The 27,853-nt window shown below is 40.0% G+C and overlaps 1 protein-coding gene across 3 annotated transcripts in view; it reads left to right on the forward strand.

Moving 5' to 3' along the window:
* The window catches only part of Igf1r (insulin like growth factor 1 receptor), a 290,438-nt gene that overhangs the window by 91,749 nt on the left and 170,836 nt on the right, over window positions 1–27,853 (forward strand). For 2 of the 3 annotated variants that reach the window (XM_074062056.1, XM_074062057.1), the window contains exon 1: window positions 1–27,853. This exon is cut by the window's right edge. The exons of the other annotated variant lie outside the window; for it this stretch is intronic. The gene's annotated coding sequence lies outside the window, so the exon portion shown is untranslated. 3 annotated transcript variants of the gene reach the window in all.

The following is a 27,853-nucleotide window of genomic DNA, read 5'->3' on the forward strand; positions in this document are numbered from 1 at the left end:
GACCTAACTCTGCAAGAGGTGTAGGTAGGAGGATTGGCCTGGCAAAAACTGAAAACCCTACCTAAAAAATAACTAAAAGCAAAAAACCATGCACACATACATACACAGAACAACTGGGGTGTACCTCAAGAAGTACAGTGCCTATCTAGCAAGACTGAGGTCCTGAGTTCCATTTCCAGTACCGGAAAAAACAAATGTGAGTTGAGTTGTCTTTCTTGTGAGTTCTTTCTATAATAAGCCAAGATATTTGTCTTTTTTGCTGTTGACCTGTTACAAGGATGTTAGTTGCAAGACATTTCTGTGCCCTTCCTCCTTGGGCACAGTGTTTGCTCCTGTCATCCTCCTAAGCCCCTCATTTCTCAGGGGAGCCTAGCTTTATTTTTTTCAGAAAACTTAAATATATTTATAAATAAATTTCTCTCGGTACTTTCTCTTCTTTATATTTTGTTTTTAACTAATAATATCTTTAGTGGGATTGGATCAGTGTCAGGACTAGGAGGTGACCAGGTTTCCACATTGCCTTTTTTTTTCTTTTTCCTTTCTACTTTTAATTAATGACCCTTAAATAATTCAAATAGCTTGGGCGGTGGCTATGGGTCCCCCTGATGTTTTTGTACTACATTCCTGTCCTGAGGAAAGCTGAAGATTTGGAAGTAGAGAGCTCTATTAGTGCTCCTTTGTCCGTTTCTCATTCTCCAAAAGAGTCTTAAGTAATCTCTGGGAAATCCTTGGTCCCTGCCAGCAGTCTGCCACTGAGTATTTGAGAAAAGTTGCTGCTTCTTAAATACCAGTTGAGAAGTTGAAGGTTGGTGGTGTGGTCATGACAAGCTCCTGGGAGACATCTGAGGACCACCAGTGTGTTCAGCTTACCTTTGACTGGCTGAGGCTGGCAGCAGCTATATGTAACATTGGAAAGGAATCCCCACAAAACTCCTGCCATATTTGGAAGTAGCACAAATTGAGGATTTAGGTACCCACCGGCAGCTCTTGGCAACCCACAGGGAGGAAGGTTTAATTCCTTCTTTCTGTCTTCCTTTTTGAGAGGAATGAGCTAATAATAAATAGACACTGGTAATGACTGGGCTTGAGGGTAAGAAGTAAGCATTTAACCCTATTTCACAGATGAGGGTACAGAGGCTTCTGGAGGCTAAAGGACCTGCTACCAGGAGTCAGGATTCAAACCTAAGTTGATGTGAGGCTGGAGGTTGTGATGTATTCTCCACCTTCCTTCCCCCCAAAATAATAATAGACAGGATTTCTCTACATTTTGTATGCCTGGAAGATACTTTTTATTATCAGAGCATATGCATATATGCATATACACACATGAGGTCTCTTTAAAAATTTTTTTAACAAACAAAATAAAATCAATAAAAAAGTGATTCAAGTGAGCAGGGTATATGTGGTTCAGTGGTAGGGTGCTTGCCTGGCATACATGAGATTCTGGGTTTGATCTCCAGCACTTGAAAAAGAAAAAGAAATACAAGTGGATAACTTAATCTCCTCTTTAGTTTCTATTTCTCTGGGAAAATAAAAATATACACATATGTAGTTTTACGTTTTGTTTTTTTTTTAAATGAGATCATGCCATTAATTTAAAAACTGATTATATATAGTGTTTTACAGCATTTTTATTTTTCTTAGTGTATGCATATCACTTTAGGTCCATTGCAGATATTGAAGTGCAAGTGAAAATTATAGTAATTCACAGTGTGCAGGATTCATAATTCAGTCAGCTGTCTTGTATTGATGGACAGTTATATTATTTTCCCCCCTTTTCCCTTATCTTTTCTCCTTTGCTGCTAAAACAAGATTACAGTAAACTCACTGATATATATGCACCTATGCATCCTTGTTCATTTACTGGTACTTTTGTTTTTTGTAGAAAAGGGTACTACTGTGTTATTTCTGGTTTAAATATCAATGTTTATGTTTGAGCAATGAATATTCTTGTTAAGTTTTGGTAAGTATAATTTTTATCACATTTAATATATGTATGTGCATTCATATTTTAATTTTTACTGGAAGAGGCTGATGTTTTCTTTTTTTGAGACAGGATCTTACTCTGTAGCCCAAGCTAGTCTCAAACTCGTGATACTCCTGCCTAAGCCTCCCAAGTGCTGGGATTACAGGTATGTACCACCATGCCTGGCTCATTCTTAAATGTCTTTTTGGCATGATGTAATTGTGAGTGTTTTTGCCTTCATTTTGTGGTGGAATAAGTTATATTTATTAGATTTCCCATAGTGAATCATCTTTGCATTCCTCGAATAAACTCTAATTTGTTATGGTGCAGTATTAGGATATGTTGCTAAATTTGATTTACTGATATTTAATTTTTTCAAACTGCAGCCTTGAGATGAGTCTATAGTTTTCCTCTTGCACTCTATCAGGTATTGATGTTAGGGTTATACTTTTTAAGTAACTTAAGCATTTTACCTTTTTCTACACTCAGACGAACTTACATAATGTAGGAAATATCTAGTTTTTAAATACTAAAGTGAAATAAATTAGGGGAAAAAAAAAAACCCCTGAACTTCATATCCTTCTACCCTTACCCCAAAATCACTTCAAGAAAAAGATGCTTCAGAATATTTTAGTGTTGTTCTGTTTTGCTCTTGCATGTTTCTTCCCTGAATTTGAGTATTTTCTACTTATGGGGAAATCATTTATCTAAAATTTAAGATTACTCCACAGAGTTATGTATAGTATTATTATAAAGTCTTTGGCATACATGGTGATTCAGAGGTTATTTAAAATCTGTCCCTCAGTTTTTTCTTTAGCTTATTTTTCTATGTTTTGTTATGATCTATAAATATAGCTCTGAAATCTCTCTCTGAGGGGAGATAAGGTTTCCTTGAATTCAAGTACATGGTTAATTTTTAAATTACGCCTTTTGTAAAATCTTTTGTAACATATAGAGGTTTCTCTTTTTGTATTTAGGAAATCAGACTTACTATTGTATTTATACTAAGATCTTCCAAATCTGTGTTTGTTTTTAGCTGTCACATTGAGAGGTATGTTAAAATATCTTTTATAATAATTTCACTTTCATGTTTCTAAGCTTTGTCTAGATGGATTCACCTGGTGTTTTGCTTGATGCGTGAAGATGTGCCTCTGATCACGTACCACGTGTAGCATCCGTCTTGGTCCAGTTTAATACACGTGGCCTTGAGTTCTTCTTTGTTTGATTTTAAAATAGCCACCTTTATTTTCTTTTTGTTTGCCTTTCCTTGGTGTGTCATTTTTAAACCTTTTTTTTTTTTTGTCACTTCCTTTTGGAGAGGTCTCATGTTTATTTTAAATGGAGTTGGGCCTTTTTTCTTTCTTTTGTAAACTCAGTGTGACAGTTTTGTCCTTCAGTTGGGAAATTCTACTTGTCCATGTTGACTGATAATGAATAAATTTTGCTTTATTGTTTTCAGTTTACTCCTTGGTCACCACATATTTTGTTTTCCTCAATTCCCATGTTGACTAGAAAATGCCTTTGCTAATTTGAAAGGTGTGTGCTTTCCCAACCTAACAGTCAAAGTAGATCTATACTTTTCTCCTAAAATTGATACTAACATCAACTCATTGTTTCTCCCACCAGGATGTGCAGTTAGTTGTTGGAGCTGGTGGAGTGGATCAAGCAGTAGAGTACCTGCTTAGAAAGCAGGAGTCCCTGAGTTCAAACCCCAATACCACCAAAAAGAAAAAAAAAGATGCACAGTCATCTACCCAATCTCTTCTGGTTTTTGCCGTTCCTACAATTCTTCCAAGCAACCTTTTCACTTACGAATTCCAGGTTCCCAGTAGGTATCTTTGATGCTCACGTTTCCTGTCCTTAATCCTCCGGGCCATTAGATCTAGAGCAATTCTAAATTTTTACAATGACTTTTTTAGTTTCAGAAAGTGTTTGTGCTTCTTCATTTGTGCCTCCACATATGTTCTCACTACTTTTCCTTTCAAGTTCTCTCTGTTAGATTAATTCTTGCTCAGTTGGTGGAGCCTGTGGCAGTTCAGCTTGGTTACCTTCCCTCTAGGCTCTTGCTTGTCCTCAGTGGGTCCTGTCTACGGCCCTCATCAAATTGTGGAAGTCATGGGCTCTAGCAGGTGGTAGATGACAAGTCCGGAAACAGGTACCTGCTGCTCGATTGCTTTGTTCCCAGTGTTGTTGACCATGAGACTTGAACAGTTTTACCTTTCACTGAAGACACTCTCTTTGGATTCATGACCAGGGTCCAAAGCCACTTTCCCTTCACATAACTCCACTTCACTGACCCTGAAGAACTATGGCTGCCCTCTTTTTGGAGATATTGGTGACACTTGGGCTCAGAAGGCCCCCTGAGGGCTCTTTAGATTGTGGTCCTTGTTACTCCAGAGAGAGAACTTGGAAGGAGGCAACAGGATCAAGTCCTTCCTCAGACCATCATCTTCCCTGTTGGAATGGAGACAGAAAAAAGGTATACATACCTACACCTGCCTTTGGAAGCAGCGCTGAAAGTGATGTGCCATCCATGGGGTAGAATTGCCCTTAATTGAAGCGTAGGACAATTGAGTATAAAGGCAGCATTATACAGCCTGTTTCTCTTACAGAAAGAACTCTATTTTTACCCTTATTTTCAGCACTGCCCCTCATCACTCAGTATAGAGAATAATACATTGTATCAGTGGAATAATCTTTGTTAATAGCATCCATTATATGCTTGTAGGTGTGTACACACACGGGAAAGGTGGTATTTCCTCACTTCACAGCTGGAAAACGTGGGGCAGAATGCTAACCAGCTTGGCCCAAATTGAAGGGTGTTATCATCGGCACAGCAGTGCAGGTGCTTGTGCCTTAGTTTCATGGTCTATTTATATAAAGTGGTGCTGGGATGCCCTAGAAAGGGCTGCAGCATTAGGTGAAGCCCATGTATGCTTATATCTTTGGAATTATTTGTGTATTTTCCCACTTTTCAGTATCTCGGGATATAAATGCCAAAGACCTCTGACTTTGTCTGTTGAGTTAAGTCCCTTTCCCTGCATCACAGGAGAACACCCCCACCATGTCTGTTTGATGAACATGTGTATTATTGCAGCAAGGTACTGTAGAAATAGCTTCATGTCCTTGCAAAATTGCCAACACAAGTAGGGACCTGGAAATTGTTGCTATGCATATATGTCAGAAGATTTATTAACCATTTCTGTGCTAAATAAAAGAAGACTTTTGTTTTTCGTTTTGTAGGAATCTGGGGCAATATGTTAGATACAGTTGAATATTTTAAGACATTCTTCATTCACTGAGTACATATTTTGTTCAAGTCTAAAAGTTACAAGTGCCTGCAATCTGCTATTGAAAGTTGTCTGCACTGGTTGCCTGAGGTTCAACCACAATTTGTCTTGCTGTTTCTTAACCTTGCTAGGTTTTGAATTCCTCTGACAGCCCAGCTGCCTGTCCCAGGCCACTCTGAGACTTACTTTTTATCCAGGATGATCAGTATTTGTTTGCAGGCAACAAGTTGCAAGACCACTGCCTTTGCCGCCACATTTTGCTTGGTTATTGCACAGGTGCGCCATCATCTTTCTCTTTTTTTAATGAAGCATTAAGGTCCGTTTACATAGTAATAAATAAAGTAATTACTGTAGTGGTGGCATTCTGCCTAAGCCATCTTGAAAACTGAATGCAAAATCTTTTTAATAGCCCCATAATGGTCTCTTGAAGTGTTACAGATTTTTATAACGATAGCTGTAATACAAGTGCCATTATTTATTGTGAGACTTGAACATTTTGACCATTTACACGGTACTCGTGCATCTCCAGCTGAGCTGAGCGCACACTGCTATGTGTATCACGGACGTGTGTGCACGCTGGCTTCTGCAGCAGAGTGCCTGCTAGGGGTGACCTCAGGAAGGAGAGGGAGGCCCACTTGTAATGATCAGATTGTGTCTGGTCCAGCTCTTGGTTTCCACATAGAATGTTTTAGAAAATCTTCCTTCTTGGCAAAAATGGAGATTCCATTTTGGGAATTTCCAAGTCACTGCCCAGTTTGTGGGCATTATGAAAAGAGGCATATTTCTTGTGTTTTCTGATTATCCATTCTTTGAAACAGAACAAATAGAGAACACTACAGTGATAAAAAGGGGAAGGGAAATGTCACTCAGCTCTTCTTGGGCAGTGCCATTTGCTGTTGTCTAATTCATTAGTGCATTTTAAAATGACATATATTCTGAACAACCTCTTCTTGCCAAATGTTAATTAACCAGAGATGAGTGTAGCACAGATTTGTGTGGATCCTTACCCTCTTGGTGGAGTCTGGGCTTCGACATGTCTGGCCTCTGTGCCAGGGGTCTGGTGAGGAGTCCTGTGGTGGAAACTCTGCAGCACTGTGTCTCAGGCAAGCCTGGCTCTCAGCTCCAGAATGTTCTGTGAGGAGTCTGCAAGGGCATAGTAGAGCACTTGGGTGTGTGCACATTGATTATTGGCTGGTGTTGGCTTTGATAGCTTGCTTCTTGTCTTGATGACTTGTTTCATGAAGACATGAAACAAGCTGACAGTGGTAATTGCTGACCATCACTGCTTAACTCTTGAGGTTTTGCCGGATTTTACATGAGTTTCAGGGATTGATGGAGAGAGAGAAAGGGAGGAGAGGAGAAAGGGAGGGAGGCAGGGATATGCAGAATCACACTGAAAACAAAGCACTAGAAAATAGTAGGGAGGGAGGGAGGATAGATGTGGAGGGCATAGCATTCAGAGAGGTTGAGAAATAACTTATGTGTCAGTTCACAGAGAACAGAACCAAGGGTCAAACCCTTATGATTTGTCCTCATAGTTTGTCTAAAACTGGCTATTGGTGGAGCCTGCCAAAGCCACAGAGACAATAAGGACTGCTTCCATGCTGCTCCAGGATAGGAAAGGTCATGTGAGAACGTGTTCTGCCGTGGGAACCTGCTGAGGTCGAGGCAGACCCTCCAGTCACATTTCCACCGAGTAGCCCAGTGGCCTTACACCTATGCTTGAGCCTCTGTCCCTGCCAGTAAAGCCTTTCTTTCCTTCTCAGGTTGCATTCAGTCTCTAACTCTCCCATGATACACTAGTATCGGTTGATACACTCACTCAGCAGATATTTATCGGCTACTTGTCAGGTGCCAATCACTGTGCTTGTATTGTATTTGGCTTATGAAGTTCACAGCCTAGTGAGAGATACAGGCAGAACTTATGTCTTAATTACACACCTGCCTTCTATTGCTCTTTACCTGTTTTTCCCACCAGTCTCGCCCTCCTAGCATTTATGTCCTGTTGGGAGGCATGTATGTATATCTATTAATATATACTCTATGTGTAGAGATTGCAGTGTGCACTTCTCTGTCTCTTAGGATGGTGCAATTTACTTGGTCAATCAGTAATTCCTGATGTGCAGAGTGAGTGTGATAGCTTGACTGTGTCACCAAAAGTGCAAATGTGTTGGAAACTTAATTCCCACACTTAAATTTTGGTGGTACTTGGAGATGGGACTTTTGTGAGGTAATCAAGATTAGATAAGGTCATGAGAGTGGGGTCCTATGATGGCATTAGTGGCTTTTTCAGAGCAGGGAGAGAATCCCCAGCTAGGATGCTTTCTCTGTTTCACCATGTGATTCCTTCTACTATGCTGAGATACAGCAAGAAAGCTCTTATCAGAGCTGGTGATATGTTCTTGGATTTCCCAGCCTCCAGAACTGTGAGTCAAATAAACTTTTATTCTTTGTAAATTATCCGGTCTGTGATACTCAGTTACAGCAGCAGAAAACAGACTAAGACAGTGGCCATTGTATTTACATAAAAAAAAAAAACAGTGGAAGAATATATAAGAAACTAATAAAAGTTGTTGTCTTTTACACATAGTCTTTTTTGATATCATCTTGACTTTTGAGCCTTGAGAGTCCATTGTTTATTTCAAAATAATTTTTAAATGGTGAAAAAAAAATACAACTCAAAAATGTGTGCATTCCAAAGGTTAGTTTTTCTGTATGGAAATCACATGCAATCAAATTTGTTAACCAAATTTTAAAAACAAAACTGTGAGAGAAAATGAAAATCAGTGCATTGTGTATAAATGCAGCCATGATAAGCTTTTCCTATTTAGTATTGACATTGACTGTAGAGTTCATCTGACATAGTCTAGCTGCAGTAAAAAAAATTTTCCAGCCCAACTTTGTTTCTCTCTGTTTAGGCCCTTTCACTTTCTCTTTAATTAATTTTTGGTGTTCTTCAGGATAAGAAGGGGGTCACAGGTAATCTGAGATCCTTTGTTTGTTTAATTTTAGCAACAGTAGAAATTGTTACAATCAACATGGCTGGGACTCTTACCCACCCCCTCTACCCCCTTTTTTATTTTTTAGAACAAAGAATTGTGTCTGTCATCCTGGCACTGAACTGCTGATACCCTTTCCCACCTCCCCTGGCATCTGTCCTTCTTTGTGAGGCCTGCATCCTCGGGACCCCAGGGTTTTGAGGCCCTTGAGAAACTTCTGAATCTCAATCTATCTCATCCAAACTGTAATCCTAAACTCTGGTACATATTTACATGTTATAGCTAGGTTAAGTGGCTTTAACACATTTTGTGCCTTCTTTTTGAATGATTGGGCTGGAAAATCCCTTACAGATGGGAGACTCCTCATTAAATAAGGCTTGCTTCTTTCTGCCATATTTCCAGGGTGGCAGACTGTCCAGAGGTCACTGCAAGTGCCCTCCACATCTAACAGAGACTTGCACCTCTTACCCCATGAGCACGTTTGACTTTCGGTGGCAGTGTGTTTCTTTCACATCCTGGGTGCCTGGAACTAGACCTGTGCCTTTGTGTGTGCGCCAGGTAGGGGTGTATGGTTTAGTTTCTTGATGCTTCTGGAGAAAGCAAATGCTATTGATGAGAACACTTGATGCAGTGCATCTGATTTGTTCTCCTGGCGGCTGTATTAGCAATAACTAGACACTCTGCTTGCATATTTCACACCCCTTCTTCTTCAGCCCACACCTCTTCACCACAGGATTAGCTTTTTCATTATTTAGGAGAGCTTTTAACTACTTAAGGCTTTTGTGTCTTTACTGGGATATAACTTTCCTTCTTTTTAACAAGCAAAAAATCATCTAAAATGTTGTAATTTGTACTGAAATTGGAGAATATTCACAAATGAGCCTGAGAAGATTTTTTGGGGGTGTGTGTGGTCATATTCCTTGTTTGCTTTTTTGCTATTCTGCCTTTATTGCTAGACAAGAAAAAGTGGAACTTTAAGATAAATTATTCACGTACTGAAAACCTCTCACCATAACACACATTCAGTGTTGGAGTAGTGTTTTCAGCAGAGAAATTACCTATGAATGCTCAAGAACGCTGGAGACTTTTACCAAATAAAAAGACAAGATCTCATTATAAGAAGTCCTTTGGCACAGGGAATGAGGATGCTTTAGAAATATTGTGAAACCATTTCAGGGATAATAGACTAATAGGAATTACTAAGCTAATTCAAACAATTTCTAGTGTATTTCTTTCTAAGACAAGAAGTGTTTGGTTGATAATTCCTTACACTGGGTGCCTGAGTTCCAGACCATTGTGATTCTGTTGTAAACAGATATGTGAGGTAGACGATTTGCTTTAAAACCTTTTAAAAATTAGAATAACAAGCCAGGTGCTGGTAACTCACGCCTGTAATCCTAGCTACCTGGGAGGCAGAGATCAGGAGGATTGTGGTTTGAAGCCAGCCTGGGCAAATAGTTCACAAGACCCTATCTTGAAAAAAAAAAAATCACAAAAAAACAGGTAATGGAGTGGCTCAAGGTACAGGCCCTGAGTTCAAATCCCAGCACCCCCCCCACAAAATTATGATAACCTAAATTAGCCATTTAAAAGTGAACAATTCAGTGATATTTAGAACATTCATACTGTTGTGAAGCCACCATCAGTATCCACTTCCAAAATGTTTTCATCACTTGGAAAGGAAACCCTTTTCCCACTAAGCAGTCCTCACCTCTCCTTTCTTCTCAGTCAACCAATTTGCCTTTTGTCTATAGATTCACCTATTTTGGATTTACATTTTATGTAAATTAATCTATGTGGCCTTTTGTAGCTAGCTTTTTTCACTTAGTGCAACGTTTTCACAGTTCTTTATATTATAGCATGAGTTCTCTTTCATGACTGAATGATTTTCCATTTCATGGATGATACCACATTTTGTTTATTAAGATATGCTTTTTATTGCATAAATACAGGATTTTGGACAGGTTGATCTTTGTTCTGGGATAGATGCAAACTTAGTATGTATTGGCCTCTCTCTCCTCTTCTCTCTGAGACTCAGCTATCATGCCAACACTTAAAAGAGATATGGGGAGAAGGCATGTGGTTGGTAGAATTGAAAGCACTTTAAAAAGAAAAATATTCTAAAGTTATTATATGACTTATATTTTTTCAGTGCAGGCTCATCTTTCATTCAATTTAGAATGGCTAGATCATGTTAGATAATGCTACTTTATCTAGCATTAGAGGAAAATTTCCCCCAAACTTGAACAGCTCCCTCCCCAGCCAGCATGCCGTGGGACTCAGCTGCATGCCATGTACCATACTCCAGGACCTTTCTTAAGACTTTTGGGAGTCAGTGGGAGAAGACAAGTGAGTGCTGGTGTTGAGTGACTGATGGACATGCGGATGCCACATGGGAGAGTGAGGGCTTCCAGTTCTGTGCAGTGCCATGGGTGGAGCCTCCATGAGGTGATGCTGGGAACCAGTGCTGGGGCAAGAAGAAGAAGGTGCCCTGTGTAGATTCAGGCTTGGGGCAGCATGCCAGGGAAAGGATGGAATGAGGATGGAAAGTAAGGCTGGACCCACAGAGGCGAGAGAGCACTTTCAGGGCCATGAAAGTATTCTTCATTCTTCAGTCATTAGAGAGACCCCTGAGGAATTTCTCCACACCAGATTTCCCCTAATTCATTAATTCTAAGGCTTAAATAAAATTCAATAATAATAAACTGCCCATCATCCAAGTGATGAATTTGATCCCAGCAGGCCTTCCAAATCCCTGGAAATCCCTTTCCTCTCCCACCAGGTTTTGCTGAGCAAAAGTCTCCATTTCCATTTCTATTTGTTCAGATTTCCACCTCCCACTTTTCCTCAATTTTCTGCTTATTGGATTTATACTTTTAACAAAATAAGGATGAAGTATGTTTTTTGAAAATTCCAGTTTTATGAATGGTTTAACAATGAGAACTTTTATTGGAAGGTGAAAAGCAGTCATTCTGTTTGATACTTCAAAGGCCATTCTTTTTTTGGCATTTAATCATATATTTAATATGTGAACAGTTAATATATCTAGACATCATTGTATTACACAAAAAAGCATGGTGGCTTGTAGTTGTTTATGTGCACAACAAGTTTGATGACCATAGAAAATCTTATCTTTGACAATGGACAGTTATCTCTTACATCATTCAGGAACCTCCTAAAAATAAAGCCTTTCCTAAAATTAAAGGAGAATTTATTGTCTATTAGCACATCCAATGAGGGGCCATTAGTACTTACAACTCCATGTGTGAGCTTGCCAGATACTTCCATCCTTACAGCAGTGCAGAAGGAGCTTTGGTTTCCATGGCAAATAGTTCCAAGTTGTGATACGTTGAGCAAGTTGCTTAACATATCTGAGATTCAGCTTTCTTGTTGCAACAAGGAAAACAGTACTCACTGTTTCAGTTTGTTCTAAGGATTACATTAAATGATGTAGTGATTCAGAACTTGCAGAACCAGCAGGGGACATGCCATTGATAGTATATTTGAGTTGGGAACTGAATGATGCATTTCTTGATTATTTAACACTATGGGGTCTATAAGGACCCATCTTGATAATTTTAGTTCACCTCTGCCAAAGTTGATGCAGCTTTTGTGGGTGGTAGGAAGCAAACATTTTGACTTATTCTTGAAGGCATCAAAAACAGTATCATCTTAAACTGTTTTGTCAGGATTATCTTGTGCCTATAATTCTGTACTAAGTCATTTACTTTGTTAATTCACGTTACTGTGAAAAATCTCAACAGGGGATTACTTACCCAAGCGTCAAATTTATAATTCTAGTTATAGAAAAACTCCAGCAGATACAACCAGCCCCACTGTGGCAGGGCTGCATGGTGTGAGAGTGATGCCTCTGGGCCTGCCCTCCATCCTCCTAGCTGAGTTATCCACCCTCCCAGTGATGCCTCTTGAGCTATTAGAAAACTAGATAGGATTTTCACATGGTTCATTGGAATTCATTTAGTTCCCCATCAGTATTTGTTTTCTCTCGATCATTACTTATAAATACTTTTTGCATGCATTTGTTGAGGACTTTGAGTAATTTCTTAATAAGAGCACTCTGGGATAGATGACCTCAACACTTATTTCTCATGGGTTCAAGGGAATATTTTTTTTTTTTAGCATGGGTTTTCTGTTCCATCCTAGGCCAGGCTGGCTCTAATCCATTGCTGTGGTTCTGCTTGGGGGTGGTGCTTTTGGAAGGGTGTGCTGGGGGCTGGGCTTTGTTTTTATTGTTGCCTATCTTTTCATAAGATTTTTAGAAATTGAAACAAAAAATGAAGTTCATTTTCCCCTTTAAAGGCTTTTTAAAAGATAAGTAAACTTTTGTTGGTTTTGAAGAACCCAGAGACTTTTTTTAATTATTGAAATTCAGTGATCTTATGGGTAAATATCTACTTTGAGTCATTAAGAAATAGTATTTATTACTAAACTGTATGGTTCTTAGTTAAAGTAGGGTGTTGCAGGGATGGAGAGCATGAACAAAACTTTCCACTTGAGCCCACTTTGTTTCCTATGGCAGTGGGCACAGTGTCCTGGCAGGTCTGGGTGTCCACCTCCTGCTGGTGCTGTTAAGATAGGGTGGTGCACACCGTGTCTTATCTTCCCAGTCAGATCTTTAGCATTATTGGAATATTTGTGTGTTTTTGTGGGAGCCGATGTATATTGAGAATGTTGCTAAATAAGAATTCCCAGAGTGCTTCGATCTGCACACTGCAGCTGCGTGGTGTGGTGCTATGTGCTTTCTAGCAATGAGGGAAGATTCAGGCTTGATAGGAGAACAGACTATGCAAGTTAGAAAAGTGAATTGCTGGAGTGAAGAGTGGATTTCTTCTATGCCAGTTGTTGAATGAAATACCTCAGGTTCTGCCCTTGTACACACTATCCTTCAGTACTGTGAATGAACTTATGTGTCCTGAAATTTCTCCTGATACTTTCTGCTGCACTGAATTGTTTTTTTCTTCTTCTTTTTGAGATGGAATCTTTCTGTGTTGCTCAGGCTGGGCTCCAGTGATCTTCTCACCTTAGCTTCCCGAGTAGCTGTGACTGCAGACATGTATCGCCATACCCAACTTTGAGATTGTTTCTTACATAACCTTGATTTCCATTGATAAGGACTCCCTTGTAGGAAAATAGTCATTGATGCCCTTTCTGCACTGTGGCATTGTGCCAGAGGGATCAAATTTTAAAGTAAAAGTGCATAATCCCAGCACCTCAGCGATCACATTTTAATACATTTAGACAGTGTGAGATGTGAACCCATTTGGTGCTTGCTGCAAAAAAAAAAGTTTATCTGATCTCTCCTATTATTTTAACTATTTTGTGGTTATCCTTTGCTGTGAGTCTGTATCAGAAGAAACAAGGACAATTTTAAGTGCATAAATACATTTTCTCTCAGCTTTGTGAGAATTATTCCAGGGGAAGATTCTTCACATTTTCTTTGTAAGCAAATAACATCAAAGAATTGCATTTCTCTGCCTTTGTCTCATGCATCTTGTGACTGACTTACCCATGAAGATATTTTGTCTGTTGTTGCTTAAATTGCTTAAGGCATTTTGAAGCATTGCAAACTCACCTATTTTTGTTCTAATGAGTATAAGAGTTAAAAAAAAATGAATGGAAGTTAACTTATATTCTCACCTTGTCTACTGGCTTTCTTTGATTCTGTGTCTGTAAAAACTTGTAGTGCTGCATGTACGGCCTGCATGCTACCAGGGTCTTTAAGTGCTCGGTCTGGCAACAATGCTTTATAATAGCAGGGCAAATAAGAACAGGTCGTGTTATATCATTTCTTTCTTTTAGACTTGAGAGCAAATAGATTCAGATAGATCAGATGCTATCCGAATCACAGCATGTTGTACTCCTAGTAATTAAAACTGAAGTCAGAGTTGAATAAGAAATAATTTTTATTGATTGCTGGCATTTGTGAAAAAGGTTTAATTAGACCAGGATACAAAGGAAACTTATTGGCACTTTCATTTGGACATTGCTGACATGGTTATTTTCTGTGTCTCATTTTGTCTGAGAATTTACAATTCTCTTCTACCTTCTTGCAAAAATGCCAGTAGGAAACAGTGTTATATTATTTGGCCTTAGCTGTTTTGTCTTTTTTTTTTTTTTTAATCTTTTTGAACTTGTACATGGCACATGCTTAAAGGTTTTTCCATGCAAAATCTCCTTAAAGTGCTGTTTGAGATGTTTCTTCCCCTTCTAGCTGGTAGATTATTCCTGTGAGTGTTAATCTCCTGTCTTTCTCTTGGCCTCTCTGCAGTCCCTGTTCTCAGTAGATCTCTGTGTGTAAATCAGCCATTAGCGGTCCACAGTTGGCAATCGCTCTCTCTCACATCCCTTCCCTCCCAGCTCCGCCCAGCTTCTCCACATTGGTAGACATCTAACTTAGAATTCCTTTCTGATGTGGAATCCTGGATCTCCATCATATCCATATGACATCATCCCACTTTGGAGGTGATGCTGAGTAAGACCATGGGCTGACCAGATATCTCTGCTGGGATTAAAAGGAAGAGATAGATTTGGGCATAGATTTTTACCAGAGGACTTTGAATGGAGGGAGGGGGTTGGGGGAGGAGCTCAGGGTTAGTTTCAGGATATGCAAAGTCTATGAATCCTTCAATATTATGTCAAATTTGTCTATATGTATTTGTGTGGGGCAAGAGGGTTATCAATAGTTATCAGGGTCTCAAAGAGATTTCTGGCCCCGAGACATTTATCAGTAAGTCCCAGTTGTGTTATTCTATGTCTCTCCAAGTATATTTGAATTTAGAGTTGGAGAATGGCTACTTGTGACTTAATTCTATGTATGTAAGTCTGAGTGGGCATTGCTGATGAGCACTGGATCACTGTTGTATGATTGAGTGCAGTCTAATGGGGTCCTCAGAGCTGGGAGAGGCGGTTGTGGTACTGTTGCGTATCTTTACTCCATCCATCTGTTATCCTTCCATCCGTGTGCCGAATATGGAGATCAAAAAGATGACTGACATCCAATACTCCACCGCTCCTGCTGTCCTGGTGCATGGTAGAATTGTTTATATTTAGTTCTCTGGAGAAAGGTGCTTATTAGGATTTATGGGATTTTTTTCTGTATGCCATCCTCCTAGTCCCCTCCCATGTGTGTGTGTCCATCTTGTCCTCTCTCCCATGTCACCTTTTTTTTTATAGGGGTTCCTGGGTTTGTCTGAATAGAGCAAACTCTTATGTAGGTGACATGGGCTGTCAAGGAAAGAGGGACAAGAGCAAGATGCTGGAGAAGGCCAAAATCTTTTATGCATTGAAGCTCAGAATACTGATGTTGAAGTAGTCAGTTGGTCTGAGCCAGCATAGAGTTCCAGGGAGATCACCGATGGGCAGTGTCAGTACCTTGGAAAGAGTAGATGCACTGCAGTTCATCTATGTATAAGCAACAACTTATGCAAGAGATTTGAACATTTTCAGTGATAAAAGAGAGGAAAAAAATTCAGGTCATGGTCAAGCTTGGGTTGTTGGTTTATTTGTTTCATTATTGGCAATTGTTATAGAGCCCAGGGTGTTCTTTCTTTACCAGCCACATGCTTATCAAGTTACTGATGTTCAAGCTGACTTCCCTACCCTCCCACTCTTCTTCCTTTCCTCCCCCCTTCCTTCTCATGCTCCACTGATAATTTTTTAAAAAATAAGTTGGAAAGCATTTAATTTTTTTAATAGCATGAGAATAGCTTAAATATCCCCCCTCTAGTGGTGTGTTTATAGCAGTTTAGGTGAGGAAAGACCAGCTTGCACAGTTGAGCTCAAAAGACAATAAATACCTAACTTCTATTCTCAGACATACATTGACGTCATCTCCAGTGAGACCCTAGTCTGAACAAACAGAATTTTATTTGAAACTAAATACAGGAATGTTTCTTTTAAAATTCGGCTTCGTGGCATTTAGATTTTGAAAGTTTCTGAAAACATGAAACAGGTGATTGTTTATAAAGGACTTTCCTGACTTAAGAAATTTGTGAAATAAATCTTATGCCAACTCTCTTAAGAACTACTAATTCAGATTTGTAAATTTTTTTTCAGTTTTTGTTAATCATTTCTATTCTCTTCCAGGAAAACAGGAACTTTTTAATATTTTTTGCTATGCTTTTTTTTTTAATTGAGTCTTCATAGAGTGGTAGGCTCTGTTCTATGGAGTTAATATTGAACAGACTGTTCTCAACCAAAACAAGGCTTGTAAAAAAAAAATAGAATGAAGGAAGACTTCAAAAGGTCACTTTTTGTGGTGGGGAGAAGGGATGGAGAACAGAAGAGACAATTTTCCCATGCTGGACAAATAAAGATAATATTATGATGGATGTTGATCACAGAATGTTTGCCTTTGATGGGAGCGCTGCTGACGGATAAGTGGTTAGAATTATTCTCCTTCCCCTCTGGCTAGAGTCATCAATACTCCTTGATTCAGATCACGGTTCATCATTAACTTGTAAATACGTGGATTTATGTTCTGTCTTTAGAATTATACAATCTTGCCTCATATTTATATATAGCTTTTCTAGACTTAAATATTGAATATGATTCTTACTTCAGGTCATCTGTGGAAAAGAACAGATGAAAGAATTTGAAAATGGTTTCCAGTGTGGAAACTTTTGTCAATTTCTTCCCTGGCTACCCTATTCAGTACTTGCTTGGTGTTTTGCTACCATACTGGATAAGTAGCTTATGTTTCAAGTACTCCAGGATCATCCATGTACATTCCCATCCAAAGAATGTTGGGGGCTGTGCTAACCTTGAGGCTCAGTGCCTGTCATCTTCCTAAAAGACAACTGTGGCTGCTGTTGGCTAGGAAGTTCTACTTTATGAGCATAGGCTCATTAAGGAGGATCAAGAGCTAGGACTATAGCTCAGCAGTAGAAGGTGTGCTTAGTGTGCTCAAGACTCTGGGTTCAATCCCCAGCACCACAAAACAAAAAAGGAAGACCAGAACAACTGTGAATGCTAACTTGATCATAAGAGACAACCCAATTCCTCAAGACAAGGGAAAAGGATTTCTCAAGAAACATGTACAATTTGGGCACGACAGTTAACTTGGAGTATCACTTAAGATGTGAGGTGTCTTGGCAGATAGAAACAAATGACATTTTCTTTTGCTCACAGCACACAGATTTTCCTCTGTGCACCTGTACTGTATAGTAGTCACATCCTGTAGGTAACATTAACCCAAACTTGGCATAAGCCAGTCAGTCAGAGCCTCTTCCTTTCCTCAAAGGATAGGATATATCCTGTACTGTAATCAGTGAGAGGCATTTTCTGACCACAGTTAACAGTCCAGTTCAAGTCGAATGATTAGAACACTGTCCAGAACTTTGGTGTGGAGGTTCTGGGAAACTGTGCTCTTCCAGAATGTGAATAAAAAGACACATAGCTCCAGTTGGTGCCTGTAGCCATCAGGAGAGAAGCAGCCTGAGGACAGAGCCAGTGCAGGAAGGTGGGCAAGACTGGGAGAGTCACTGACAGAGCACTGGAAATCCTCCCTATTTTACTACATATTTTTTTCAGTTTTGAGCAAGTAGGTTTCCTTTATTATATAGGTAGCTTTAGTACATTATTTTCATTGCTTTGGGGTTAATTTTTGGTCAATTTCAGTGGTTGAGAAATAGCTGAAGAACTTGGCTATGGGCTAGACATCATGACAAAAATGGGATAGGGTCTTAAAGGAGGGGGGCATCCCCTCGAGTTTGAGTTTTGTGAGCTATTCCTTAGTTCTATCAGATCAGATTAAGTTCTTTTCTGCAGAGACTTCTATGATTAGAATGGTGCCTGTTAAGTTCCATGATGATTGAGGTTGTAAACATTGATTACTCTGGTCAGATGTCGGGGCCAAAATACCAGGCAGAGATTGAAAATTGGGAACATTTTGCAAATGTCCCTGCAGAAGATTGAAGGATGCATTTACCATCCATCGCAGAACTGCAGTATCTGTGTTTACTGTTGTGCGAAATTCAGTTGTGGGAAATGCAGAGCTTGACTTGGAGTTTGGATTTTAAGATTGAGAATTGTTTTTTCCTTTCCTTTTCCTTTTTCCTTCCTCCCTTCCTTCCTTTCCATTTTCTTCTCCTCCCCTTCTTGTCCCTCTTCTCCCCTCCCCTCCCTTTCCTTTTTGTCTCCTTTTCTTTCCTTTCCTGGTGTGGGGGCGGGGGGGGGGATACTAGGGTTTGAACTCCCATGCCTTGCACTTGCTAGGCAGATGCTCTACCACCTGAGCAAATGCCTCCAGCCCTTTTTTTGCTTTCATTATTTTTCAGATAGGGTCTTACCTTTATACCCAGGCCAGTCTGGACCATGATAACTCCTATTTATTCTCCCTGTGTTGCTGGAGTGACAGGTGTATGCCATCACGCCCAGATTTTTACTGGCTGAGATGGGTTTCTGCTGACTACATGGGCTTGGCCTTAAATTGATCTGCACCTCCCTCATAGCTAGGATTACAGGCTTGTGCTGCTGTACCCAGCTGAGAATTGTTTATTGAAGATGAAATATAGATATTAGCCTTAAAAAGGAAGCAAATTCCAGCAGTGTGGATGAACCTTGAAGACATAACGCTGAGTGAAATAAGTCAATTAGAAATGACATACTGTTTGATTCCACTTAAATGAGATACTTGGAATAGTCACATTACAGAGACAGAAAGAAGAATGGGGTTTGACAAAGACTGGGAGGGGGAGGCAGGAATTGGGGCTTTTTATTTTGAAAGCTAAGTTCTGGAGATGGATGGTGGTATATTTCACAGCACCATGAATGTACTTATGCTACTGCACCATGTGCTTAAAAATGCTAAAATGGTAAATTTTGTTATGCTGCATTTTACCACAATTAAATAAACTTACAAAGAAGAAGCAGAGTATAGTATTCAGCTGGCTGTTGGCTATTCAATCAGGGACCTGGAGGTGGGGGTCTTACTTGCCCATTTTGTAGCTCACAGACTAGCTGAGCAATCCTGGGTTTGAGTCCTCGCTCCAGCAGGACTTGTAGGACTGAGTATAATACTCACCTGCTCTAACCCCAGTATCTGTGTGAGGAATACAGATTGATAATGTCTGATGATTTGTGTCAAGCCCTCCCTGGTGTCAGGTCCTTGAAAACCCTCAGAGCTGGATGGCCTCTGGGCTGTCATAGGCCAGACTTCATCAGGGAAGTCCTCCCTTGAGCTGTGTGTCAGCCATCTCCTCACTTCCCTCTGTGTCCACATGTGAGCGATTTGCATATCCTGCTCCATCTGTGTTTTAACAGTTCCAACAGTGGCAGAACAGTAAGCAGATCTAAGCTTGTTTGCACATTATAATCAACTGGGGAGCCTGTGCAATGCCAAAGCCAGGTTGCCTCCCTCACCCTCAGACACACTGAATAACCCTTTCGGGGGGTGGGGCAGGGCATGAAATTTTTAATGCTCCCAGTGAGGACCCTGTGCCAACAAGCTCAAGGGACCAAGACCATAGACCTTGCTCTTCCCCTCTTGTCTCAGTGTTGGCCTCCTACCGGCTACTACCACAGTTATGCCACTTGTGGAGTGTCCTCAGCCCCACGTATGGAGGAAGCATTTGGGGAGGGGTCTTTGTCTCTGCAGCTACAAGGGAGAGAGCAGGAGGGAAGCCAGACAGCCCTCCTGGTGACTGCTAGTGCAGTGGTTCTCAAGTCTGAACCCCCTGGGGCCTTGCTCAGTCACACAAGGCTGGGTCTTAGCTTCTGTGGGTTTCTGATTCAGTAGGTCTTGGTTAGGCAGGCAGGCAGGTGGGTGCAGAGAGTTGCATTTCTAGTAAGTTCACAGGTGAGGCTGTTGCTGGTCTGGAAATGCCCTTTGAGATCCTCTGGCCTGTTGAACAAATCTCTGCAAATTAGCGAGGTGTGTGATGGGAGGGAGAAGACTGGTAGTTGAAGGAGTATTTGCTTAAATACATTCCAAGTATTTGCGAAATATGCTGCCTTCTTTTTGGCTTTAATCATACAAAGACTAAATCATGTAATTGCACATCCGTTAGGCAGCTTTCGACTGACTTTGGCTTTTTGTTATAGTGATTTCCCCTAAACTCCTGAATGGGGAGGGCTAATGGGACAAGAGAAGTTTTATTTCTTTTTCTTCTTTCTGGCAGTATAGAGTTTGAACTCAGGGCCTCATGCTTGCTAGGCAGGAGCTCTACCCTCAAACCACTCCATACCAACCCTGTTTTGTGTTGGGTATTTTTGAGATAGGGTGTTGCTAACTCTTTGCCTGGGCTGGCTTCAAACCCTGTTCCTCCTGATCTTTGCCTCCCAAATAGCTAGGATTATAGGTGTGAGCCACTGGCACATGGCAAAATTTTATTTCTTGAGAGAGAGAGAGAGAGACAGACAGACAGAGACATATACCTAATCCACACTCACCTAGCTGTTGGTGCTGTCCTGTCCTCATCTCCTTTTGCCTAAGGTCACATCAGCGTGCAAGGACATGGTCTCTCTGTCTTTAGTATGTTTTCGAAACTTGTTTAGTCTGTGCCTTGGATGTTATTCCATAGACAACCCTAAAAGACACCCACATCTTAAAACACCGATGACCTTGAATGGCCTTTCTGAAGGGGTGGCTGATTTGTACTCTTGTCATCTCAGGTATGTGTCAAGCCTGTCTGTTTCAATGCTGGGCACAGGTGCTTAGGAAAAATTCCTCACTGAAGGGCTTTTGGGATTTATAAGTTCTAGCTGTTTTTGTGACCTTGTGTGGTTTCTGGTTTCACAGAAGGCTTTGTTTCTCAGTTTTGTTGCTGCATTCAGCCTTGCCCTGTAATCACTGGGCGCCAGGGAGGGTTGTGGTCTGTTTCCCAGGATATGCTCAGATACCGTGTCAGCCCACGTGTGTCACCACAGCAGCAGGGGGCTGGGGAAGGGGGCAAGAGAGGGGACTGTGTTTTGAAGCACACGAGATTGCGGATCAAGGGCCTTCATTTGAATTTTGTACATGCACAGGAAGGGAGACGTTCCTTAGAGCTGCTCCGTGTGGTTTGTTTTAAATGGGCCATCCCTTAATCCATGTGACTCTGGAGCTTGGGAAACTAGGTAGGTGATCTTTCCAAGGTTAGAGCTGAGGAGCTGTGTTAGCTCTTCCCTTTCAAAAAGGGAAGACACTTGCTTTGAATTATGTTTCAAGGAGTCAGGGAGATGGCGAGGGGCTCAGGGTGTGCTCCTAAGTAATGAAAGTGCTGGTTAAGGACACAACCTTAGGGCCTGCTCTGGATTTCTCAGTGTTCTTCTCAAGGAAGGAATGGTGACCAAAGTGGAATCTCAGGGTCTCTTGGCTCTGGGAATCTCAGTGATGGAGAGAGCAGCTAAGGAACGGTGCCCATTGTGTTGGCCTGTTCAAAGTCGTGGTGGACATGACTATAGCTACACAGGCCTGGTACCATGGTGGGCAGGAGTGTAGGCCCAGTTCATCTTGACATTGGGTGGAGAGAGCAGCATTTTAGCCCAAGGAAAAGAAAAGAGCAGAGATGCAAGACGCCTACCCTAGACATGGAGAGAAGTAGCTTGGAGCAGCTGCATGTGTTTTCTGAGAAGTAAAAGATGCTGTTCTCTGTGAGGGTCTTAAATGTGACCATTTTGATAAGATGGAGATGAAAGAAGTAATAGTAGGGAAAGAGGCAGGAAGAAAGGAGAGCCTTACAGTATCAGTGCTATCAGATGTTGTTCTGTGTGCATGATGGGGAAGAGGATACTGTCATTAATGGAGTGACTGCTTTATGACAAGTAGAGTATTTATTCTGCAACAACGGTGGAGAGCTTAATGAAAGCAGGTTCTGAACTGAACTGGTGGGAGGAAACCAGAGCAGAAATGAGTGATTTTTACCATAGTCCTGAGAGGGGGCTAGTGAACAGCATGACCAGCTGTACACCAGGTCAGCTAAGAAAATGCAGAAGCTGTTAGGCATGTCCCATCTTTTTTTTGTTGACTTTCTTTTCATTTGAGAAATTCAAAGTGCCTAGACACCTTTTGCTTTTTTCTCATAATCCTTGACACTAAGTTGTGGACTTGGTTTATGGTTACTCATTTTGCTATTTCTTGTTCGTTCTTCTGTTTCTACTGGAACTCACCTGGTCCTACCCTCCACTTCACAGGTGAGAAAACTGAGACCCAAAAGAGGGACTGTGGTTTGTCTTATGTTTGTGTTGACCAAATGGTGTAGAAACCCAGCACAGCACAGTGCTGTCTGATTCTCTGTTGTCTATGGGCTTACTTGACAAGGTGTAGTAAGGTGGCCTTTACAGGGCTGGCAGCTCAAGATCCTGAGTTCACGCTCCACTACTGCAAAAAAAAAAAAAAAAAAAAAAAAAGTGGGCCTTTACAGAGGAGCAGAGAAGGGGTGGCCTGGGTTGAGGAGCCAAATGCTTCTCTCTGACTGGCTTTATTGGTTCTGAGCATGTCTCCTCCCTTGTCCTAAGTCAGTTACCTTTGCTGAAGTGAGGAGGTAAGCCTGCACTGTTCCATCTGTCCCTGTCATGCCTGCCAAGCACTGGGCCATCTTTCTAGGGGCCAGCTATAGCCTATAGTGATCTTAAAGTGAGAGCTGGTGGGTCACATGCAAAATCTCTGGTGGTGACCTTTTCTGTGACTGATCTTAGTAGCTTCTCTGGAAGTTAGTATATGTATAGCTCTCTGTCTTTTACAAACAATGGAAAAACCCATCACCAGCCCCAAAACCAGCTGTCTTTCTTCTGATAAATAGACAACAAACCCTGAAGAGCAGAAGAGTAGTTTCTTGTGTAAGTACTCTGGGAGTGCATAATACATTTTAAATAAGATTAAAAATTATGTATTATTCTCACTAGCATCACTGTCAGGTAATTGAACATGAGAGCATTCAGTGCTGTGTGCTCAGTACGAAGTAGTAACATCTATTCAGTGTGCAGTACATCCACTTTGTTCAAGAACAATGTATTCAAGGTCAGTGTATTTTGGCTCTGCTACAGAGTTCTGGAAATTCCCAAGAGAATAAGTTTTTCACTGGTTATATAATCTAGCACAAGTGACTGTGTAGCAGCAACCTCATGTTTAGTAATGACTTTTTTAAAAATGCAATTGATTATAAAATTTTGCTTTTAAAAAGTGTGACTGAAAAAATTCCTCTTAAGGTTGTAGGCATGCTTTTTTCTTTAATTTATTCAAGAACTACTTATAAGTACTGCTCTGTGCTGGGTACCATTGTAAGGGCTTTGCATATATTAATCCATTTAGTCCTCAACCTGGATGGATGGGTACTGTTTTCACATTGTACAGAGGAGGAAACTGAGACACAGAGAGATTCAAGTAAGTTGCACAAGTTACACTCCTAGGTAGCAGTTTTGACTATTTTATAAGTTTTAAGATAACCACTGTGAAACTCTACTATCTTGAGTTGTGGATTTCAAAATCTTTTCTAATGCTGATCTGCAATCCCTTTCTCTCCAGTCAGGATTTGGTAACACATCTGCTCTTGACTCAAGCTTGTCCCTGGAAGAGGATGTCCTGTTTGCGGGAGCTGAGGCAGAGGCTAGAGCAACTCTGTGACCATAACCGTCCAGTAGAGGGGACACGAGAGCAGGGAACTCTCAGGTTGTCCCAGTGGAATGGGCAGAGGGAACCCAGGCAGAGAAAGGTGGGAAATGAGCTGATTATAGCACCTTTCTTGCCAGGGTTCATGGATAAGTCTGCCTGGGAATCTGGAGTTCCTGTTCATTGAAGGCACTCACAGAGTTCTCTGATGTGGGCTTTCTTGCTGTTTGTGATCTGTGTGGGAGGTGCAGGCATCCCTGGTTCCCAATAACTCTACCTCTTCAGAGTTAATGACCAAGAATGGAGGCAGCTGTTTTTTGTTTTGTTTTAAATCTGTATAATAACAACATATATTCATATTTCTTGAATGTTAATGTGCCAAGCACTTTTCTAAGTGCTTTGCAATGTATTATCTCATTTAATACATCTCAGCAGTATACATTAATAGTCAAGAAGGTAACTGTGTAGTAGTTACTAAGGTGACTGTGTAACTTGCTTGACAGAACTCTTTTAAACATCTTGAAGAGTTTTATAATTTCCTATTTACAGATGAAATTAACACTAATTACAAATTATTCCCCACTATTCAGAGAAGATTGGCTCCTTAAGGTTCTCCTTAAGTGTTAGATGGATAACTTAATTGAATTGCTTAATGTATTTGGAAGTGACAAAACTGCATTTCTTTTTAATTATATAATCCAGATAACAAGGAGTAACTCTAATAGAAAAGGTACAGGGTATATTTCTAGAAAATCTACAGTGTTACTGAGCAACAAAGAAAAGAAGATTTTAAGTGAAGTAGAAAACACTTCTACTGAGAGGCTCACTTCTGTGAGAGGCTGGAATAATACCCATGTCACTTCCCAAATTAATTTATAATTTCAAAACAATTTTAGCATTTCTGCATTTTACTTGGAGCTTGATAAAATGATTCTAAAGTTTGTCTTAAAGTGACAATGATGAGACAGATTTTAAATTCTTTTTTTTTTGTAAACTGGGGTTATGGTATGGAAAGGACTTGCTTGATCACTTTTGCTAGAAATAAATGTGCCTTTCCCCAGTCACTACTGCTGAACATCACATCATGCTCAGATCAATTAGGAGATTTTACTTTTAATGGAGATCGTCTAGATGATTAATGAAGACTATGCTTGTAATGTATGAAACCCAATTTTTCGGTCTTAAGTTAGATTCACGTAACTGAACTTTTCATAAAGTTGTACTGGATTCTATTACCAGATGCTTTTTTTGAATAGAAATAATGAGTCAATGATAGAAAATCTTTTTGCTAAATTAATAGTGTCAACAAGATTGTAGGGCAAATATGTAAGCTACTTAGAACTTCCTATACCTTGCAGGATTTGTAACTATGTGCACATGCTGTCACATGCTCAGAGGTGGAATAAAGTCTTGTGCTGTTACTTTGCCAGGCAGTGAGGCTTTATTGGGTTGATTGCTTTTCTTTGTGGACTCAGTGGATAATTTGGACAACATTGGGACATTGCAAGTTCAAGAGAATCAGGTTCAATATTTCTCAGAACCTGAAATCACTGAGCGTTTTTTTCATGTTTTGGTCCCAAAGTTTTCATAGCCAAGTAAAAGGCTGACTATCTTACTCCTCTTCCATTTGTGTTTTAAACAGCATTTCTCAAACCTATTTGAGCAGGTAACTTTCTTGTTAATAAGCAGGGTTCTTTGAAAGATTTGAGTTTGTGAGTCACCAGTCTAGATACTTTGTAAGAAGGAACAAAACTTGGTGACAGAGTTGTGTAAAAACCTTAATACATGCATTTGGAGATGAAAGGAAGTAACTCCCCCCCACCCAGTTGAATTAGGTAGAAAACACATTTTGTTTTGGACAGTACTTGGGCTTAAACTTACAGCTTTCCCAAAGCTTTTAAGCCAGACACTCTACTGTTTGAGTCATGTCACCAGCCCTTTCTTGCTCTGATTACTTCAGAGGTAGAGTCTCACTTTTTGCTCAGGTTGGCCTGGACCTCAGTTCTCTTATTTTATGCTTACCACCATTGCCAGGAAGATAGATGCTTGCTACCATGTCCAGCTATTGATTGAAGTGGAGTCTCTTGCACTTTTTGCCTGGGCTGGCCTCAAATCGCTGTCCTCCTGATATCAGCCTCCCAAGTGGAAAGGATTATTGATATGAGCCACTGGCACCCAGTTGGAAAACAAATTATCATCACAAGTGATTGACAGAAATATAAATCTGTGTGTTCTGATATTTTTAATAATGAGAATACATTTTTAATGTCACTACCCTCCTCCCTTTGAAGTCTCCATTACACATAATTTTGAAAATATTCCATCTGATTTATTTATATCATATATGCACATTTTGTATGTAGCTTTAAAGACTAACACAGGATACCTTTATGTTCTGTGCCTTTTTTTTTTTAGCTTATTAATTTACCTTGATTATCATTCACTGTTAGTGCATGTAGATCTACCTTGTTTTCTTTTTTTGTTGTCTTTTTCTGTGGGACTGGGGTTTGAACTCAGAGCTTTCTACTTGCAAAGCAGGCATTCTGCTGCTTAAGCCACACCTCTATTTTGTTTTGCTCTGGTTATTTTGGATATGGGGTCTCATGGAACTGTTTGCCTGTCTGGCCTTGAACCACCATCCTCCCAATCTCAGCCTCCCAAGTAGTTAGGATTACAGTTATTAGCTTCTGGCACCCAGTTTATGTTGTTATTTTTAACCATTGTGAAATGCTAGAATGATGGATACAATTTCTTTAATCACTCCAAATTAGGCATTTAGGTTGTTCCCAATTTTTCAGTATTACAAATCACTCTGCAATAAACATGTCTTGGATATGCATTCTTTTAGTTTAAAATAGTTCTCTCAGAAAGTTGCTCAATAATCGACTTAGAAATTCTTTTGTGCTAATTACTGTGATTGCTTGTTTTGAGTTCTTGTTTAGTTTATTGTTTTCATAGTGTATAATCCTGAACTATTATAACTAAAATAGTACTTTTGCTAGGAATGCAGTTTAGCTTAAAGATGGGATTTCTAGATAGAGACTTAAAAATTAACTTCTTTGGAGCTGTGACTTCCTGATGAAGTGGCAATGAACAGATGGAATATGTTGTATATCTGGACAGCCTATACCAGGATGACGTGATTCGTAAGAAGCTGTCTGCCCAGGCTTCTAGAGGACTACAATTTAACCTGTTGGGATGATTTTCTTTTTTCCCATCAAAAAAAAAAAAAAACCTGCACACATACATACATTAAAAAAAAAATAGCCCTTTTGAGATACTTAAAGATTCACATGCAGGTAAAAGAAATAACAGAGAGCTTCCCAGCTATTTTTCCTCCCAGTAGGAACATTTTGTAAAACTGTAATACAATGTGACAACCAGGATATTGACATTGATATATCAAGACACATTTCATCAGCACAGAGATATTGTCGTGTTGCCTTTTAATAGACACATCTACCAATTTTCTTCCTTTGCTCCATCTTTAACCCCCAAATACAAGGAATCTGTTTTCTGTCTCTAATATGCTGCATTTTAAAACTGTCCTGCAAATGGAATCATATGACATGTAACCTCCTGGGATTAAGTTTTTTTTTCCTTTAGCACAATTCTCTGAGGATTAATCTAGGTTGTTGGATATATCATTTGTCCTTTTTTTTTTGTTTTTAAATTGTGGAATACTATTCTTGTATGGATGTACCACAGTTCAACCATTCGCTCCTTTGTGTTCAGGTTTTTGTGCAAATATAAGTTTTCTTATCTCTAGGGATAAATGTCTAGGAACGCAATTGCTGTCTTGTATCGTAGATGCATGTTTTTGATTTTAAAGAAAGTGGCAAATGTTTTTCCAGAGTGAGTGTGCCTCAGCAAAACATAAGTGACCCAGGTTCTCTACTTCCTTGTCAGTATTTGGTGTCTGCCTTCCTTTTTTTTTTTTTTTAAGCAATTTTGATAGATAGATACAGGGGGATATCTCATTGTGGTTTTAATTTGCATTTCCCTGATGCCTAAGGATGTCAAACACCTTTTGATGTGTTTGTTTACTCTT

The sequence above is a fragment of the Castor canadensis genome, chromosome 19 (genome assembly GCF_047511655.1).
Source record: "Castor canadensis chromosome 19, mCasCan1.hap1v2, whole genome shotgun sequence".
In the NCBI taxonomy this organism is placed as follows: Eukaryota; Metazoa; Chordata; class Mammalia; order Rodentia; family Castoridae; genus Castor; species Castor canadensis.